Here is a 15416-nt window from a genome sequence, read left to right as displayed (position 1 = left end):
TGTCTATCTATGGGTAACAGGGTTGACGTGTTATTCTAGCCTGTCTATCTATGGGTAACAGGGTTGACGTGTTATTCTAGCCTGGCTATCTATAGGTAACAGGGTTGATGTGTTATTCTAGCCTGTCTATCTATAGGTAACAGGGTTGACGTGTTATTCTAGCCTGTCTATCTATGGGTAACAGGGTTGATGTGTTATTCTAGCCTGTCTATCTATAGGTAACAGGGTTGATGTGTTATTCTAGCCTGTCTATCTATGGGTAACAGGGTTGATGTGTTATTCTAGCCTGTCTATCTATGGGTAACAGGGTTGACGTGTTATTCTAGCCTGTCTATCTATGGGTAACAGGGTTGATGTGTTATTCTAGCCTGTCTATCTATGGGTAACAGGGTTGACGTGTTATTCTAGCCTGTCTATCTATGTGTAACAGGGTTGACGTGTTATTCTAGCCTGTCTATCTATGGGTAACAGGGTTGATGTGTTATTCTAGCCTGTCTATCTGTGGGTAACAGGGTTGACGTGTTATTCTAGCCTGTCTATCTATGGGTAACAGGGTTGACGTGTTATTCTAGCCTGTCTATCTATGGGTAACAGGGTTGATGTGTTATTCTAGCCTGTCTATCTATGGGTAACAGGGTTGATGTGTTATTCTAGCCTGTCTATCTATGTGTAACAGGGTTGACGTGTTATTCTAGCCTGTCTATCTATGGGTAACAGGGTTGATGTGTTATTCTGGCCTGTCTATCTATGGGTAACAGGGTTGACGTGTTATTCTAGCCTGTCTATCTATGGGTAACAGGGTTGACGTGTTATTCTAGCCTGTCTATCTATGGGTAACAGGGTTGACGTGTTATTCTAGCCTGTCTATCTATGGGTAACAGGGTTGATGTGTTATTCTAGCCTGTCTATCTATGGGTAACAGGGTTGACGTGTTATTCTAGCCTGTCTATCTATGGGTAACAGGGTTGACGTGTTATTCTAGCCTGTCTATCTATGGGTAACAGGGTTGACGTGTTATTCTAGCCTGTCTATCTATGGGTAACAGGGTTGATGTGTTATTCTAGCCTGTCTATCTATGGGTAACAGGGTTGACGTGTTATTCTAGCCTGTCTATCTATAGGTAACAGGGTTGACGTGTTATTCTAGCCTGTCTATCTATGGGTAACAGGGTTGACGTGTTATTCTAGCCTGTCTATCTATGGGTAACAGGGTTGATGTGTTATTCTAGCCTGTCTATCTATGGGTAACAGGGTTGACGTGTTATTCTAGCCTGTCTATCTATGGGTAACAGGGTTGATGTGTTATTCTAGCCTGTCTATCTATGTGTAACAGGGTTGATGTGTTATTCTAGCCTGTCTATCTATGGGTAACAGGGTTGACGTGTTATTCTAGCCTGTCTATCTATGGGTAACAGGGTTGATGTGTTATTCTAGCCTGTCTATCTATGTGTAACAGGGTTGACGTGTTATTCTAGCCTGTCTATCTATGGGTAACAGGGTTGACGTGTTATTCTAGCCTGTCTATCTATGGGTAACAGGGTTGACGTGTTATTCTAGCCTGTCTATCTATGGGTAACAGGGTTGACGTGTTATTCTAGCCTGTCTATCTATGTGTAACAGGGTTGACGTGTTATTCTAGCCTGTCTATCTATGTGTAACAGGGTTGACGTGTTATTCTAGCCTGTCTATCTATGGGTAACAGGGTTGACGTGTTATTCTAGCCTGTCTATCTATGGGTAACAGGGTTGACGTGTTATTCTAGCCTGTCTATCTATGGGTAACAGGGTTGATGTGTTATTCTAGCCTGTCTATCTATGGGTAACAGGGTTGACGTGTTATTCTAGCCTGTCTATCTATGGGTAACAGGGTTGATGTGTTATTCTAGCCTGTCTATCTATGTGTAACAGGGTTGACGTGTTATTCTAGCCTGTCTATCTATGTGTAACAGGGTTGACGTGTTATTCTAGCCTGTCTATCTATGGGTAACAGGGTTGACGTGTTATTCTAGCCTGTCTATCTATGGGTAACAGGGTTGATGTGTTATTCTAGCCTGTCTATCTATGGGTAACAGGGTTGATGTGTTATTCTAGCCTGTCTATCTATGGGTAACAGGGTTGACGTGTTATTCTAGCCTGTCTATCTATGGGTAACAGGGTTGATGTGTTATTCTAGCCTGTCTATCTATGGGTAACAGGGTTGACGTGTTATTCTAGCCTGTCTATCTATGGGTAACAGGGTTGATGTGTTATTCTAGCCTGTCTATCTATGGGTAACAGGGTTGACGTGTTATTCTAGCCTGTCTATCTATGGGTAACAGGGTTGACGTGTTATTCTAGCCTGTCTATCTATGGGTAACAGGGTTGACGTGTTATTCTAGCCTGTCTATCTATGGGTAACAGGGTTGACGTGTTATTCTAGCCTGTCTATCTATGGGTAACAGGGTTGACGTGTTATTCTAGCCTGTCTATCTATGGGTAACAGGGTTGACGTGTTATTCTAGCCTGTCTATCTATGGGTAACAGGGTTGACGTGTTATTCTAGCCTGTCTATCTATGGGTAACAGGGTTGACGTGTTATTCTAGCCTGTCTATCTATGTGTAACAGGGTTGACGTGTTATTCTAGCCTGTCTATCTATGGGTAACAGGGTTGACGTGTTATTCTAGCCTGTCTATCTATGTGTAACAGGGTTGACGTGTTATTCTAGCCTGTCTATCTATGGGTAACAGGGTTGATGTGTTATTCTGGCCTGTCTATCTATGGGTAACAGGGTTGATGTGTTATTCTGGCCTGTCTATCTATGTGTAACAGGGTTGACGTGTTATTCTAGCCTGTCTATCTATGGGTAACAGGGTTGACGTGTTATTCTAGCCTGTCTATCTATGGGTAACAGGGTTGATGTGTTATTCTAGCCTGTCTATCTATGGGTAACAGGGTTGACGTGTTATTCTAGCCTGTCTATCTATGGGTAACAGGGTTGATGTGTTATTCTAGCCTGTCTATCTATGTGTAACAGGGTTGATGTGTTATTCTAGCCTGTCTATCTATGGGTAACAGGGTTGACGTGTTATTCTAGCCTGTCTATCTATGGGTAACAGGGTTGATGTGTTATTCTAGCCTGTCTATCTATGGGTAACAGGGTTGACGTGTTATTCTAGCCTGTCTATCTATGTGTAACAGGGTTGACGTGTTATTCTAGCCTGTCTATCTATGGGTAACAGGGTTGACGTGTTATTCTAGCCTGTCTATCTATGGGTAACAGGGTTGACGTGTTATTCTAGCCTGTCTATCTATGTGTAACAGGGTTGACGTGTTATTCTAGCCTGTCTATCTATGTGTAACAGGGTTGACGTGTTATTCTAGCCTGTCTATCTATGGGTAACAGGGTTGACGTGTTATTCTAGCCTGTCTATCTATGGGTAACAGGGTTGACGTGTTATTCTAGCCTGTCTATCTATGGGTAACAGGGTTGATGTGTTATTCTAGCCTGTCTATCTATGGGTAACAGGGTTGACGTGTTATTCTAGCCTGTCTATCTATGGGTAACAGGGTTGATGTGTTATTCTAGCCTGTCTATCTATGTGTAACAGGGTTGACGTGTTATTCTAGCCTGTCTATCTATGTGTAACAGGGTTGACGTGTTATTCTAGCCTGTCTATCTATGGGTAACAGGGTTGACGTGTTATTCTAGCCTGTCTATCTATGGGTAACAGGGTTGACGTGTTATTCTAGCCTGTCTATCTATGGGTAACAGGGTTGATGTGTTATTCTAGCCTGTCTATCTATGGGTAACAGGGTTGACATGTTATTCTAGCCTGTCTATCTATGGGTAACAGGGTTGATGTGTTATTCTAGCCTGTCTATCTATGGGTAACAGGGTTGACGTGTTATTCTAGCCTGTCTATCTATGGGTAACAGGGTTGATGTGTTATTCTAGCCTGTCTATCTATGGGTAACAGGGTTGACGTGTTATTCTAGCCTGTCTATCTATGGGTAACAGGGTTGACGTGTTATTCTAGCCTGTCTATCTATGTGTAACAGGGTTGACGTGTTATTCTAGCCTGTCTATCTATGGGTAACAGGGTTGACGTGTTATTCTAGCCTGTCTATCTATGGGTAACAGGGTTGACGTGTTATTCTAGCCTGTCTATCTATGGGTAACAGGGTTGACGTGTTATTCTAGCCTGTCTATCTATGTGTAACAGGGTTGACGTGTTATTCTAGCCTGTCTATCTATGGGTAACAGGGTTGATGTGTTATTCTAGCCTGTCTATCTATGGGTAACAGGGTTGACGTGTTATTCTAGCCTGTCTATCTATGGGTAACAGGGTTGACGTGTTATTCTAGCCTGTCTATCTATGTGTAACAGGGTTGACGTGTTATTCTAGCCTGTCTATCTATGTGTAACAGGGTTGACGTGTTATTCTAGCCTGTCTATCTATGGGTAACAGGGTTGACGTGTTATTCTAGCCTGTCTATCTATGTGTAACAGGGTTGACGTGTTATTCTAGCCTGTCTATCTATGGGTAACAGGGTTGACGTGTTATTCTAGCCTGTCTATCTATGGGTAACAGGGTTGACGTGTTATTCTAGCCTGTCTATCTATGGGTAACAGGGTTGACGTGTTATTCTAGCCTGTCTATCTATGGGTAACAGGGTTGACGTGTTATTCTAGCCTGTCTATCTATGGGTAACAGGGTTGACGTGTTATTCTAGCCTGTCTATCTATGGGTAACAGGGTTGACGTGTTATTCTAGCCTGTCTATGGGTCAGGGTTGATGTGTTATTCTAGCCTGTCTATCTATGGGTAACAGGGTTGACGTGTTATTCTGGCCTGTCTATCTATGGGTAACAGGGTTGATGTGTTATTCTAGCCTGTCTATCTATGGGTAACAGGGTTGATGTGTTATTCTAGCCTGTCTATCTATAGGTAACAGGGTTGATGTGTTATTCTAGCCTGTCTATCTATGGGTAACAGGGTTGACGTGTTATTCTAGCCTGTCTATCTATGGGTAACAGGGTTGACGTGTTATTCTAGCCTGTCTATCTATAGGTAACAGGGTTGACGTGTTATTCTAGCCTGTCTATCTATGGGTAACAGGGTTGATGTGTTATTCTAGCCTGTCTATCTATGGGTAACAGGGTTGACGTGTTATTCTAGCCTGTCTATCTATGTGTAACAGGGTTAACGTGTTATGCTCGACCTGCTCAGTTTTACTCCACAAAACACCAGCAAATGGCCAAACAGAGTAGAACCAGCTCACCTGCTTTTACATGATGATTTGACTTTTCAATGTTCCTTGCATGTTTTCTTTTTTTAAATGAAAAGTTGTATCATATTTTAGAGTTCAGAGTTCAGTTCATGTAGCAGGGTTGACTTTAAAATGAGGGACAGATGTAAATGAATCACTCATCACATGAAATAAACAATCATCTTCAGAAATGAATTTACAATCATGGTGAAAAGTTGGAGAAATGTTGGGGTTATGTGGGTTAGACTCTTCCTAGAAGTCACAGAAGGTGCATGGAGGGACATAGAAACAACGTTGATCTAACCAATATGTGGGCAATAGATGCAGACTGCCTTCATTAGTGACCCTGTCATGTTTATGTTACATCTTGGTTGCCCCCGACAGGTAATTAAACTTTGACCTCAAGTGATTATCTGATAGAATGTGTGTATTTGCTTCCGATGGAATTGGCGTTGCCACGAGGTGAGTGATTATGCTGTTCACTAACATGTGGAATGCCCTAACCATTGTTGCTATTGCTAGACATCATCACAATGTAGATTGAGGCACGAAGAGCAGGATTGGTAACTCCGCTTGTCCAATCATTGTGTTTCAGGAAGTTCCAGGCGGAAGCTCATGTGCACCATCTGCAACTGGAAATGTTCCTCCTTACTGAACCTCCAGGAACATCGCAAGGTCAGGCTCCTACCTACTACCTCACTGTCTCACCTTTTCACTGCCTCTGTTTTACATGTATTCCTAGATGCGTTTTGATCCTTCAGAGATCTGGAAGGACTGGATAGGTGTAAGGTGTATGTTGTAATGGCTCCCAGTCCACGTAGCCCTCTGGTGTCTAGGGTCAGGTGTGTGTGGTTGGTTTCACACTAGCCATGTCTGTTCCTTTAAGCTCTATTTCCTCCATATCCCTCCATCTCTTTTTTAGTTTGAATTCTTTGTTCCTGTCCCCTAATCCCACGCTCTGTCTCCTGTCTCACTCTTCTTCTCTCTCAGAAGGAGGTTGGCTTTATGTTCAAGATGTTACATTGTCAGACCGTGTGACAATAGAGCAAGTTTGGTTTTAATTTCACAAGCTCATCCCCACAGACTCTCATGAAACCTAAGAGGCATGGTGAGTAGACCATAAGGCTTTAACCGTGGCGGCAGGATTCTACCTCTCAGAGATGGACCCTGAAAAATGCCAGAACCACAGAACCATTATGTTACATTACTTTTAGAGATTAATGGAGGTAAGGTATTTCCATCATGAACTATTTCACAGTGAAGCATCTTTATATGCTTGAAGTGAATTATCTTGGAGAGTGTATTTGCAGTGAGTTATTTGATTGACTTGCAATTGGTTTGGCTTCCCATCCAAATGAGGATTTTATATTTATGACCCGTGAACCCAGCTGGTGTTTGGGTGAGGTTTCATGTTCCCTGTCAACATTGATCCAAGAGATTAATCAGAAGACATTAATCCACTCTAATGAACTGAACAGGGTCATAAGAGATTCATAATGAACACACTTCATCAGCAAAGGTTGTGTTACTGTTAATCACTTAGACATGTTTAAATGATCTGTTCCAGAACTATCCGTCAATCAATCAGGTTTTTCTTATCTCCAAACTGCCACCCAATGTATTTGAAAAGGAAGAGTACATTGCCCTATTCTGACCTTTTCATGCTGCCAGTGCCAGTCCTATCCATTCTATACGTGGCACATGTCAACTTGAAAAAGGTTTAATAAGCTTTCCTGTATTACTGATGCTCTAATCATCAGTCTTTGTCTGTGAGAGAGACTCTTTCCTCATTAACAGTAGACACAGAAAATGTGTATTGATACAGGGAGATTTGGGTCAGTTGCCACCGGAATTCAATCAATGCTTCATTCTTCTCTTGTATGAAGTCGTTTATTTGGTCCTACTTACAAAGCTCATATGTTACAGACTTCATTGGAACAGTCGTGTGCGGAGGTTAAAAAGACATGAAGCAAAGAAAGAGAAACATTGTTGGGCCAAAGTTCTATAGAACAGAAGACATGTCACAGCTGAGCTAGAGACAGACACTTCAGAACCCAGGATTATGATTCACACTAGAGCACTCCAACTTAGCATAATGATAGGTTTGCACAAAAGCTACTTAAACCAGTCATTATTAGAATTATCCTGGACTGCTCAATCTTTGAAGCTCTGAGCAGAGGAGCATTTCAGTCTCAGCATATTGTAGCATTAGGCAGAACAGCTATCAAATGTGCTATTATTCAAACCATGCTGAGAGCAGGAGAAGGATTCAAACTTTTCAGCTGTTTAATTATATTTCTGTGTGCAGACGTAGTTGAGCAAGGAGTGAAAGAGTGTGTGTCTGTGAATACTCCTCTGCCTACAAGTGTGGAAAAGGTTACACATCAAGGTCATACATTGTCATTTACAGAACACAGCATGCAGTGAAATCCATGATCTCTGTCTCTTACATAACCCCCTGTATCTGGTCTGTTGTCTAATTTATGAATCTCCAGGTACATGAGATATTCGACTGTGCTGCCTGCGACAAGGAATTCATCTCGACCAATCAGCTTAAGCGCCACATGATCACTCACTCAGGTAAGAGAGCACTCACACACACACACACACACACACACACACACACACACACACACACACACACACACACACACACACGCACACACACACACACACACACACACACACACACACACACACACACACACACACACACACACACACACACACACACACACACACACACACACACACACACACATCGTATACTCTCTCTCTCTCTCTGTTCCTGGTTAGAGAAACGTCCGTATACCTGTGAGATCTGCAGTCGTTCGTTCAAGCGTCTGGACCAGGTGACGGCCCATAAGATCATCCACAGTGAGGAAAAGCCCTACAAGTGTAAGCTGTGTGGGAAGGAGTTTGCCCACAGGTACGTCTACAAGAACCACAAGAAGGTGAACAGGGAGGGTCAGAAAGCTGTAGTCTCTTTTCAGAATGACAGAATGCTTCAACTACATAAAAGGTGGATGTGACAGATTTAAATGGGTGGTTTTTAATATGCAAGTTTTACTGATGGAAATAATGCTGAAACTTACAGTAACAAGCACATACATACACAAACTAACATACAAGCATACTCTCACTTCTTCAGAGCTAACATTGTTAGACGTCTCTTCAGTGTTCATTGGGTTTCTGTGGCGTCTGTGGCCTGCCTCCCCCTGAAGACTTCCATATTTACTTAAGGGAATAGGGTGTCACTCAGACAGACATGTGGGGGGCAAAGTGGGGTACACATAAACGAATGTACTTTGAACCTTAGCCCCTCAAGCTACTTGTCTTCATCAAGTCAACATACCAAATCAACCATGGGGCCTAACCCTAACTCTAACCCAAACCCCAATGCTCACACATCTGATCCCACATCAACACAGAGACAGGAGACAGCGCTCAGATTGAACCAAGAGAAGAGATGGACATTTAGAGGGAGTGAGAGAATAGATTAGATGTACAGTGCATTTGGAAAGTATTCAGAGCCCTTGACTTTTTCCCCATTTTGTTATGTTACAGCTTTATTCTAAAACATATTCAATTATTTTTTTACCCTCATCAATCTACACACAATTCCCCATAATGACAAAGTGAAAACAGGTTTTTAGAAATTTACAAAAAAAAACAGAAACACCTATTTAAGTATTCAGACCCTTTGCTATGAGACTCGAAATTGAGCTCAGGTGCATTCTGTTTCCATTGATCATCCTTGACATGTCTCTACAACTTGATTGGAGTTTACCTGTGGTAAATTCAATTGATTGGACATGATTTGGAAAGGTACACACCTGTCTAAATAAGGTCCCACAAAACCAAGCCATGAGATCGAAGGAATTGTCCGTAGAGCCAGATTGTGTCGAGGCACAGATCTGGGGAAGGGTACCAGAAAATGTCTGCTGCAAGAACCCGATGGTCACTCTGACAGAACTCTGGAGTTCCTCTGTGGAGATGGGAGAACCTTCCAGAAGGACACCACTCTCTGCAGCACTCCACCAATCAGGCCTTTATGGTAGAGTGGCCAGACGGAAGCCATTCCTCAGTAAAAGGCACATGACAGCCAGCTTGGAGTTTGCCAAAAGGCACCTAAAGGACACTCAGACCATGAGAAACAAGATTCTTTGGTTTGATGAAACCAATATTGAACTCATTGGCCTGAATGCCAAGTGTTAAGACCGGAGGAAACCTGGCACCATCCCCATGGTGAAGTATGGTGTTGGCAGCATCATGCTGTGTGGATGTTTTTCAGTGGCAGGGACTGGGAGACTAGTCAGAATCGAGGGAAAGATGAACGGAGCAAACTACAGAGAGATCCTTGATGTAAACCTGCTAAACCTAAAGTGCTCAGGACCTCAGACTGGGGGCGAAGATTCACCTTCCAACACGACAATACATCTAAGCACATAGCCAAGACAACACAGGAGTGGCTTCAGGACAAGTTTCTGAATGTCCTTGAGTGGCCCAGCCAGAGCCCGGACTTGAACCCGATCTAACATCTCTGGAGAGACCTGAAAATACCTGTGCAGCGAGGCTACCCATCCAACCTGACAGAACTTGAGAGAATCTGCAGATAAGAATGGGAGAAACTTCCCAAATACAGGTGTACCAAGCTTGTAGCGTCATACTCAAGAACACTCGAGGCTGTAATCGCTGCCAAAGGTGCTTCAACAAAGTACTGAGTAAAGGGTCTGAATACTTATGTAAATGAGATATTTCCATTTTTTATTTGTGTTACATTTGCAAAAAAAATCTAAAAACCTGTTTTTGCTTTGTCATTATGTGGTGTGTGTAGATTGATGAGGGAAAAAAACAATTTTATCAATTTTAGAATAAGGCTGTAATGTACCAACATTTGGAAGAAGTCAAGGGGTCTGAATACTTTCCAAATGCAGTGTATTTAGTGGGTGTCAGGGCCACACATTAGCTCTGATAGCTGTTCTCACGAACTGACCGCATCATTAAATACTTATTTACTCTATATTAGTCAATTAAATAGAAAGGAAGGTGTAGGGTTTGATGGTCAGCTAACTGGTATATTTATACCAAGATATGTAGAGAGGGGAAATCAGAGGTAGTTTTCAGTGATGCTGTGTACCTTAACCGTAAATGCTGTCCTGTTCTTTCGCCAGACTCACTCAGAGGAGAGGCCGTTCCAGTGTGAGGAGTGCAAGGCCCTGTTCCGCACCCCCTTCTCTTTACAGCACCACCTGCTCATCCACAACAGTAAGTATGAGTTTGTTTGTGTATCTCTCATAGTGTGAGACAGTAGCCACTAGTACCTATGTTCAGGGCCCCTACAACACATAGATGCTAATAGCCCCTAGTTCAGACCTTGTTTTAGCATGAGATACTGAGGGCTTCCACAACCTCCTGGTCCTCTGTGTCGTGGTCCTCCTAGTCCTGAGTGTCATAGCCAGCCAGCCAGACAGACAGACAGACAGACAGACAGACAGACAGACAGACAGACAGACAGACACAGTGGTCCCCCTAGTCCTGAGTGTCATAGCCAGACAGACAGAAAGACGCAGTGGTCCTTCTAGTCCTGAGTGTCATAGCCAGACACAGACAGACAGACAGACAGACAGACAGACAGACAGACAGACAGACAGACAGACAGACAGACAGACAGACAGACAGAAAGACAGACAGACAGACAGACAGACAGACAGACAGACAGACAGACAGACAGACAGACAGACAGACACAGTGGTCAGGCAGGCAGACAGACAGTGTCATAGCCAGACACAGACAGACAGACAGACAGACAGACAGACAGACAGACAGACAGACACAGTGGTCCTTCTAGTCCTGAGTGTCATAGTCAGACAGATAGACAGATAGACACAGTGGTCCTCCTAGTCCTGAGTGTCATAGTCAGACAGATAGACGCAGTGGTCCTCCTAGTCCTGAGTGTCATAGTCAGACAGACAGACAGACAGACACAGTGGTCATCCTAGTCCTGAGTGTCATAGTCAGACAGATAGACAGACAGACACAGTGGTCCTCCTAGTCCTGAGTGTCATAGTCAGCCAGACAGACAGACAGACAGACAGACACAGTGGTCCTCCTAGTCCTGAGTGTCATAGTCAGACAGACAGACAGACACAGTGGTCATCCTAGTCCTGAGTGTCATAGCCAGACAGACAGACGCAGTGGTCCTCCTAGTCCTGAGTGTCATAGCCAGACAGACAGACGCAGTGGTCCTTCTAGTCCTGAGTGTCATAGTCAGACAGACAGACGCAGTGGTCCTCCTAGTCCTGAGTGTCATAGTCAGACAGACAGACACAGTGGTCATCCTAGTCCTGAGTGTCATAGTCAGACAGATAGACAGACAGACACAGTGGTCCTCCTAGTCCTGAGTGTCATAGCCGGTCAGACAGACAGACACAGTGGTCCTCCTAGTCCTGAGTGTCATAGCCGGTCAGACAGACAGACACAGTGGTCCTCCTAGTCCTGAGTGTCATAGCCAGACAGACAGACGCAGTGGTCCTCCTAGTCCTGAGTGTCATAGCCAGACAGACAGACGCAGTGGTCCTTCTAGTCCTGAGTGTCATAGCCAGGCAGACGCAGTGGTCCTCCTAGTCCTGAGTGTCATAGCCAGACAGACACAGTGGTCATTGAGGACTGAGGAGCCCTACAGACAGTTGGTCTTGGCAGGATGGAGTCCTGCATGGTCTCCCAGTCTAGACCGATGACACAGAGATTGTGAAGCTCAAGGCATTTCCTGCTTGTGTCTCTGGAGACAGATCACTATTCACACAAATCACTAGGATACTGGGCCATGAGGCTGAGACTGGTATTATGTATCAGGTGTGTGTGTGTGTTTGCGTGTGTGTGTGTGTGTGTGTGCGTGTGTGTGTGTGTGTGTGTGTGTGTGTGTGTGTGTGTGTGTGTGTGTGTGTGTGTGTGTGTGTGTGTGTGTGTGTGTGTGTGTGTGTGTGTGTGTGTGTGTGTGTGTGTGTGTGTGTGTGTGTGTGAGAGAGAGAAGAGAGCAAAGAGAATAAGAGAAACAGCATGTGGGAAGAAAGTATGGTAAAGTCTGGGGAGCCAGGCCCAGCCAATCAGAATGAGTTTTTCCCCACAAAAGGCCTTTATTACAGACAGAAATACACCTCAATTTCATCAGCTGTCCGGGTGGCTGGTCTCAGACAATCCCACAGGTGAAGAAGCCAGATGTGGAGGTCTTGGGCTGGCGTGGTTATGAGGCCGATAGGCATACTGCCAAATTATCTCAGATTACATTCTCTGGCAACATCCCTGGTGGACAGTCCTGCAGTCAGCATGCCAATTGCACGCCATTGTGTTGTGTGACAAAATTGCACATTTTAGAGTGGCCTTTTATTGTCCCCAGCACAATGTACGCACCTGTGTAATGATCATGCTGTTTTATTAGCATATTGATATGCCACACCTGTCAGGTGGAGGAATTATCTTGGAAAAGGAGAACTCTCATTTGAGAGAAATAAGCTTTTTGTGCATAAAGAACATTTCTGTGATATTTGACTTCAGCTCATAGGATAGGATCACACATAGGATCAACACTTTACACGTCGTTTATATTTTTGTTCAGTATATATACAGAGAGAAAGAGACTAAATCTCTGTGTGTTTATGTGATGTCTCTGTCCACTTGTGTGTTCCGCTGTGAGAAAATGAAGAACAGCTATCATATCATTTTAACTTGAAATAAATATTACACCTTTACGTGGGGTCAAATGTCACTCAGTGGTAAGCCCTCAGTGTGTGTTATGATCCTCGGTGTGTGTGTGTGTTTGAGTATCCGTGTGTGTTTCTGAAGGCTTTATTGAATGAACAATAGCCCTTCATCTCTTCTCATAATCAATCATGTTTCTGAATGACTTAAAACCTCAGCATTAATGAAGCCTGTCCCTGACATGAATATTCATGGTGGAAGGTTTTTATGGGACCACTAGAGCGTTAACGGACACAGGCGTCTACTTGTGTCCCACTTTATTGTGCTGACCATCATGTTCCTTCTTTGTAATGGGAGAATTAACACACGTTTGGAGCCAGTACTCACTCTGCCAAGCAAACACACACTATCCAACCCACTGATCCCCCTGTAAAGCACTTCTCAACAATAGTCTCTGTTGTATGGAGTCACTGAGTTAAGGCGTGAGGAATAACACCAGGCTGTAGTTTATATGGCTCTGGTCAGGAACAGCTGAGAGTTCTGCTTTTGTTTAATGTCAGAGTGATGTCTGGTGTTTTTAATGTTTTTAAATGAATGAATAATTTAAGTGCTGGCTGCTTTTTAAAAATGTAATTGCTGTTAAATAAGAGATCCATTCAAAGAGCAGGCAGCTGTGTATGTTCAGTGTCCACCTCTTTCTGTCCTCTCCTGCAATCTGTGTTACTAGGGAAGGATTCAAAATGAGTGTCAAGGTAAACAAATAAGTACTGTCCCGAACATTTGAAAATAACATTATAGGGAGCAGCAACGTAACACACAATGTTCTTTAGCCATACAATTATCCCGTAGAAATAGTTTTCAGTCCTACTGTGAGGGAAAGTTCTGCTTTAAGAAGCATAATAATGGATCCATCTCTTCTCTTTGATTTGATTCTCCTCCTCCCTAGAAAATAAGAGGATGCAGAAAAGAGACTATTGGAAAGTGTCTTTCTTTACTGTCATCTTTTGTCACTTCTCCAGGTGAGAGGACATTTATGTGTGACCAATGTGATGCCACCTTCAAGAGAAAAGACACGCTCAACGTGCACATCCAGGTGGTACACGACGGACACAAGAAGTACAAGTGTGACCTGTGTGAGAAGTCCTTCGTCACCCCCTCTGTTCTCAAGAGCCACAAGATGGTGAGTTCAGCAATCACTGCCAGTCTGACACACTGTAGGGCCCAGTCCAGACATTGTCAATCTTTCCCAGAGAAAATCCTCTTTCAAATAATTATCCAGTATGTGTGTGTGCTTTTTCAAAAACGAATGATATGTATGATTGTCCTTTGAAAGTTAAAGGAAAGTATAGGAAATAGAGATTGCTGTTCTCTTGTTATCTCTCCTAGGAACTATGCTACAGTATATAGTCATCCTCCACCATTGGTCTCCATGCAGCCCAGGAATCATCCGGTCTCTGTTTGTAAATGACATATGGCATTTAGTCCATTAGCTCCACAGGGTTTCAAAGCACAGGACAGATCCCAGAGCAGATTTACCAGCCTCAATATAACATTTAGTCCATTAGCTCCACAGGGTTTCAAAGCACAGGACAGATCCCAGAGCAGATTTACCAGCCTCAATATAACATTTAGTCCATTAGCTCCACAGGGTTTCAAAGCACAGGACAGATCCCAGAGCAGATTACCAGCCTCAATATAACATTTAGTCCATTAGCTCCACAGGGTTTCAAAGCACAGGACAGATCCCAGAGCAGATTACCAGCCTCAATATAACATTTAGTCCATTAGCTCCACAGGGTTTCAAAGCACAGGACAGATCCCAGAGCAGATTACCAGCCTCAATATAACATTGTCCGCTTGGGTTATTGATCAGATTGAGACCAAACTGTTTCTTGCCACAGAAAGACTAAAACATAACATGGCCTTGGTACAGTAGGACTGAAGACAGACAGGCACATGAGTTGTCTCTCTCCGGCCGACCGATGTTCAGAAACTGTGGACTTCTGAGAGCTCTGCTCTGGCAGTGATTAAAGACAGGTGGCTGAGCCCAAGAGACCTGGCTGGGACTGAACACTAGGTGTCCCAAATGGCACCCTTTGTCCTATATAGTGCACTACTTTTGGCCAGGCCCTGGTAAAAAGTAGTGCACTATATAGGAAATAGGGTGCCGTTTCAGACGGGAAAGACACTGAGTACATGGTGCACTGTGTGTTGTACTACACTGTAGAGAGCACAGTCTTTATCCTCCATTTTCTATTCCGCTCATGACAGGAGAGTAAGGATCGTTCCTGTCATCTGAGTTTCTTTTCCTCCAGGTGCTGTCTGAGTGTCCTCTCCACTGACAGGTTGATCTGAACATCAACAGTAATGATGTGTTTCTCTGGCAGCCCTAGTTTAGTCTTCCTCTCAGAACATCCTGCAATTGGTGTCAACATTATTCTTAAAGTCAGAGTTGTGTATAGGGGAGAC

The 15416-nt window shown here is 43.6% G+C and overlaps 1 pseudogene; it reads left to right on the top strand.

Annotated features, from left to right (window-relative positions):
* Window positions 1-15416, top strand: part of LOC118392209 (PR domain zinc finger protein 5-like) — a 57584-nt pseudogene that overhangs the window by 8709 nt on the left and 33459 nt on the right.

The sequence above is a fragment of the Oncorhynchus keta genome, chromosome 1 (genome assembly GCF_023373465.1).
Source record: "Oncorhynchus keta strain PuntledgeMale-10-30-2019 chromosome 1, Oket_V2, whole genome shotgun sequence".
NCBI lineage: Eukaryota > Metazoa > Chordata > Actinopteri > Salmoniformes > Salmonidae > Oncorhynchus > Oncorhynchus keta.
Note: the sequence above shows the minus strand (reverse complement) of the source record. Positions and strands in the feature narration are given on the sequence as shown.